Source organism: Kogia breviceps, chromosome 8 (genome assembly GCF_026419965.1).
Source record: "Kogia breviceps isolate mKogBre1 chromosome 8, mKogBre1 haplotype 1, whole genome shotgun sequence".
Lineage (NCBI taxonomy): Eukaryota > Metazoa > Chordata > Mammalia > Artiodactyla > Physeteridae > Kogia > Kogia breviceps.
The window spans coordinates 66102541-66108541 of record NC_081317.1 but is presented as its reverse complement, the minus strand read 5'-3'; the positions used below and the strand labels follow the sequence as shown (position 1 = coordinate 66108541).

General features: G+C 38.3%; 1 pseudogene; it reads left to right on the top strand.

Moving 5' to 3' along the window:
• The first annotated feature begins 634 nt into the window (after positions 1–634).
• Positions 635–966, top strand: LOC131761306 (anaphase-promoting complex subunit 16 pseudogene; annotated as a pseudogene).
• The last annotated feature ends 5035 nt before the right edge of the window (positions 967–6001 follow it).

The window sequence follows — 6001 nt, the reverse complement described above, 5'->3', positions numbered from 1 at the left end:
GTGCTCCGCAAAGGGAGAGGCCACAACAGTGAGGGGCCTGCGTACCGGAAAAAAAAAAAAAAAAAAAAAATCAGTTGAAAGTAATTTGAACTAATAAGCGACATCTAATAAGAGTTTCAATACCTTTTCCTTTACATTAGCAGTGATCACTTAGAAAATACAATGAGAAAAAAATTGCATTCATAATAGCAAATGATAAAATACTAGGGATAATCTTAACACTAAATATTCAAGATTTAAATTATAAAAACATAAAACTTTACTAAGACATTGAATAATATTTCAATAAATAGTGAGACATACAACTATACTCCAATAAAAATTTTTTAAATTGAAAAAAAAAGTAATGAGACGTAAGACAATCCTATATGGAAAACCTAAATGTAGTAAAAATGATCACTTCTACACAAAATCACGTATAGGTTTAAATGAAGTCTAAAAAAAATCCAATAGTAATTTTCGGCACTTTACCAATAGGTCTAAATTTTATCTGCAATAATAAATAAGAATTGTTAGGGAGCAGGCCGCCGCCATTGTAGCAGTAAATGCGGCCACTTAGGTTGGCCTCGGGGGCAGGGCTGTAGAGGAACTTGTCAAAGCCGCAGAGTGAAGTGAGAAATCTACTAAAGTGGAAATGGCTGCCTCTTCATCATCAACCTCAGCCGGTGGGGTCAGTGGAAGTTCTGTCACTGGATCTGGTTTCAGTGGCTCAGACCTTGCCCCACCATGGAAAGCCCTTTTCACCTACCCCAAAGGAGCTGGAGAGATGTTAGAAGATGGCTCTGAGAGATTCCTCTGTGAATCCGTTTTCAGCTATCAAGTGGCATCTACGCTTAAACAGGTGAAACATGATCAGCAAGTTGTTCTGATGGAAAAACTAGCTGGTCTGGTAGAAGAGCTGGAGGCAGATAGTGGCAATTTAAACCCATCCAGCAGCTGCTGGGGTTCACACCCTCTTCAGGTTGACCTTGCCTGGATGGTCACCTCTGGGGCACAGGAAGTGCAGGTCCAGTGAGGAACTTTTCTTACAGCTTACATAGCCATCCAGAGATTCACAGCTCCATCACTGAATTGTTAATTCACATCCATACTTGGTTTCTCTTATCTATCCACAAGCAACAAATACTTAAATGTGTGATATTACAGGGAAATTTTTTGTTTATTTGTTTAAAAAAGTATTGAGAATCAGATTTAGGCGATTGGCATCACAGAACCAGGAGGTGGGTTTAAGAGAGATTTATAAAACTTCACAAGCCAGGACACATGCCAGAATTGGCCAACGGAATGGCATCCCTCCTATCAATTCATGCAGTTCCTAGAATCCTCACCAGTGAAGTCCAAGGTCAAGATCTGGAGTTATAAAATACAGCATTTCTGACCTAAAACCGTTCTTTTTGCAGATGAATGTGATTTCAACTCAGGACCTGTCCAAATTAGGAATTTTTTAATGTTTGGGATTTTTTTTCTATTTTTAGACATCTAATTCTATAGATTCTTTTTCTAACCTCCTCCAGGCATGCCGAATTCTGGCAAAAAGAATTGCTTTTTGAATGTTGAAGTTCTGGTAAAAATAAAGCAGTGAGCAAAATCCTTTTAAGCACAGAAATCCTGAGTTCATCTTGTTGGTGGGCTCAGGCAATTCTATAGCAAATAAATCCTTTGAAAGCTCCAAACTGGTTTCTTTATCCTTTCAAAGCCTCAGGGATTTGGGATAGAAGAAAGAGGGCAAATTACTTTTTATAAGAAGGAAATCTAAAAACCATCTCTCCTAAGCAAATGGTAGATTTGCTTTTTCTCAGGGATATTTGTCTTTTTAGAAGTATATGAATTTATCATCAATATCTGAGTAGGTTTTTTGCCATGAAAAGGAGAAACCTGGAAAGCTAAGAGGTGTCTTGTTTTTCCTCATGGGACCACAGGGTCCACACTGCACAGTTAGGAGAATCATTTATTAAATTGTATACAAATTTTGCCTCAGAAAAAAGAAAGAAGAAGAATTGTTAGGACTTTTTTTTTTCACCATAAGAATTATGAGGATAGAACTTTAAAAATTACAACAATGTGATATATACAAGAATTCTGATTCAGTACTGGCTCAAAACACTAGCTATAAAAAAGCAAGACTAGATATTACATGGCATTAAGGAATTTTTGTTAATTATCTTAGATGTGATAATGGTTGTGTAGGAAGTGTTCTTAGGAGGTGTGTGTGAAGTATTTAGGAAGAGAGATTATGATGTCTGCAACTTATTTGGAAGTGGTAAAGAAATTTAAAAGTCATATAAAGAAAATATGGCAATGATTGTTGAATCAAGGCAATGATATATATAATTCATATATATATAATTCTTTTCTTTTTCTTTTTTTTTGGAAACTTGTAATAATAAAGTAGAAAAAAAAAAGCAGTGAAACACTAACCTAAGACACAACAGTCAGATGAATGGACCAAAATCTCAAGGTATATCCTAGTATATATAAAAACTTAATACATAAAAAAAGAAGAAGAATTTTGAAAAATGCTTAAGGTAAAGTTTCACTTAACATCAAACTAAATTCCAGATAAATAAAAAAATAAATAAAAATACAGCTACACACACAGAAGAAGAATACAGAGATGCATACTCTGGTTGGGAAAAGGCCTTGTATGTGTTAAAATAATGAACAAAAGTAAATAGATATGTAATATTAATAACTAATAGCTACATGAGATTCTAATATATAATTTATTTAGCCATTTTCCTATATGTAGATACACATCTCTCCCCCAGATCCTTCAGCTCCAGCTTTCTCACTCTGCACTTGTTGTTCTCTCTGCCTGGAATATTCTTCCCCTGAGTTTATTCAGCTTAAATATCACATCATTGAAGAGACCTGTTCTTGCCACATAATCTGAAATGGCCCTAAAAATAAGTCACGCTATATTCTTCTTGCTTTACTGTTCTTCATCACATTTATATGTTTACTTGCCATGATCTTATATGTTTGTTTTCCAACTTTCTCCCTTACTAGACCGTAAGTTCCATGAGGTCAGGAATAATTGCCTTTTCACTGTTGTATCCCTAGTGCTTAGAATTAGCCTAGTGCCTGGCTCCTAGTATGTGCTCAAAATAATTATTATATTATATTATATTATACAAATTCTGGTAATCAATCTAAAGAGAAAAAACAGGTGCTCTAAGAGATATAACAAGGGCAACCTAATTTAGACAGAGAATTCATGGAAGGCTTTGCTGAGGAAGTGATATTTAAAGTGATATCTGAATATCAAGTCAGATGACAAGTAGAGGGAAAGGCATTTTCCAGGCAGAGAGAACAACATGGGCAAAGGTTTAAAAACAAGAAAGAACAGCCATAAATAAGCAGCTAAAAGAATGACATGCCTGGAGCATAGTGAGGGTGGGGGGAAAGAGTAGGCAAAGTCATTTAAAATGGTATAGAACTTTAAAAGTTGATATATACACAAATGATTTATTCAAGTCCTTTGGTTTATAGAAGTTAGTGAGGTCAAGGAATGGACTGTTAGATAGTTTGTTTCAGTAGAAACAGGGCTAGAATATAAGTCTTCCGGTGCTAACTCCAAGATCCTCTCTATTGGAGGAGGCTGCTTCATCATTAAACTAGCATGTCAAGTCTTGTAAATAGAAAAGATCCTTTAATTACTGCAGTGAGTAGCTGAAGTTCCTTCCCGACCCACTCTCCCTGCTTCTGGTAAGAACACAATTGTTTTCTTTGGGAAAGCGTTTCCCCCACATTGTCAGGCCATGTATTTGGATAGGCTGACTCCACTCCAGGGCCACAGGTATGGGCATAGGAGACAGGCCTTGCAAAGAAGAGTAGTAAATCCCCCTGGCCCCATTCACTAGTTTCCATTATCATGTTAGCTTATCAATCTAAGCTAAGTGAATCTGTCCAGAGCTCTGAGAATTGGGGTTGCACATCAGATAGGATTAGATTCAATGTATATAACAACCTCCCCAAAAGTGGTTTAATCAAACAGAAATGGACAAATAAAAAGAAATATCCAGTTCAAATCACATCATTTGAGAACCTGGACCCAGCCATATCTGAAAGCAAGGTCCCTTTAAACTGTGTGCCAAAAACCTCTCTCACTAAAAATGCTTCTTACAAAAAAACTCAGTATTTCATGATCCTTTAGTATCTTCCAAACTAAATTCCAAGGTAATGCTTAGACTTGAAGGGTCTATATTAACAGGAATTCAGCACTTACATTAGGGAGACAATATAGTTTAGTAGTCAAATACATAAGCTTTGAAGTCTTGTTGCCCAAATTCAAATCCTGCCTTCACTGCTCACTAGTTTGGTGACCTTGGATGAATTTAAACCCCAGACTCTTCGTCTATAAAGCAGAGCTGCAAATAGTATCAGCTCACACAGTTACTGTGAGAAGTGAATGGGATATTTCAGGTACAGCAGTTGATGAAACAAATTTCTATAATACGAGTGATATATTCTAAGAAATGCAGAAGTCATTTTATTCAGCAGTGCTTTGTGTGACTGGGCTATGGGAAAGGGCTGGGGAGAAGAAATTTGTCTCTTTTGAGCACTTCTGTGTCCACAGCCACTTTGACTAGGAGAAGGATACCTTCTTGAAAGACGCATAATCCCCACAAAAACGGGCCCTTGTCAGTTTGGGCAGGGAGAGATAGGAACAGGAGCCCAGATCATGGTCACCTGGTAGATAAATCTGAGAGCATCCACATAGAAACAGAAAAGGAGTACACTGCTTGGGTTTGAGGGGCTTAGAGAGAAGCATCTGGCGAAATGCTTTAAAATGTTTCTTTCCAGGGCTTCCCTGGTGGCACAGTGGTTGAGAATCCGCCTGCCAATGCAGGAGACACGGGTTCGTGCCCTGGTCCGGGAAGATCCCACATGCCGCGGAGCAACTAAGCCCGTGAGCCATGGCCGCTGGGCCGGCGCGTCCGGAGCCTGTGCTCCGCAACGGGAGAGGCCACAACAGTGAGAGGCCCGCATAGCGCAAAAAAAAAAAAAAAAAAAAAAAAATGTTTCTTTCCAAAAAAAAAAGTTTCTTTCCCTCCTCTCATCCACTGCATTATACTTTTTCTCTCAAATCCATAGAAATCATAAAGCAGAATAAACGCAGAGCAGCATCTTAAACATGCCTGGCACAGAGCTTGGCACATGATCAGCATTCAGGAAACATCCTTCAAGCCCTAAGGATGCTTACATCTACAAATATGTGTTTGGATCATGTTCAGGATTCGCTCTGCAACCAGAACTAAATGACACCCGGGTTTAGCATCTAATATCTTTTTTCAAAGGAAACTGGCAGGGATTAGTTGCATTACTTCAAGGATTCACTACCCCAAAATCTCTGCCTTTTGCAATACAGAGACCTTATTATTTAGGATTAGATTAGGGCATAAGTGACAGAAAAGCTGAAATAATAGTGGCATATTTCTTCTGATCTAAACAAGGTCTAGATATTGGCACTGTAAACGCTGGCATTGTGGTAATAGGCTTAATGCTATGCTGTGAAACCACAGGCTCTTTTACTTAAGATAGGATTAAGACATATATTCAATATATTCTAAATTCTCAGTAAGAGAGCCAAGAAGGCCTGGCTCCCAGGTGATGCTTTGTGGGACACACACACACACACACACACACACACCGGTGATGCTTTGTTTTCCAAGAGAAGCAGAATTGTCAAAGGATTTAGATGCAAGGTAAGTACCTGAATTTTGTTTCCTGGCTGACTAAGGGTGGGGTGGGGCAGCAGAGAACAGAGGAACACCGGTGGCCCCTGTCCAAAAATATCTCTTCCCACTATACACCAACTAGAGATACATCTGTGAAAACGAGTTTCTCCTTTAAAAGCAATTACTGACATGCCAAGCCTCATTAACAACTCAGTGTGAATTCCTTTAAACAGACAATCCACTGAGCTCTCACCTGAAGTTCTGCAAGTGTCTGTCCATCGGTGATTTTTCTGGATGAATTGCTGAATCCCTCTTTCTCA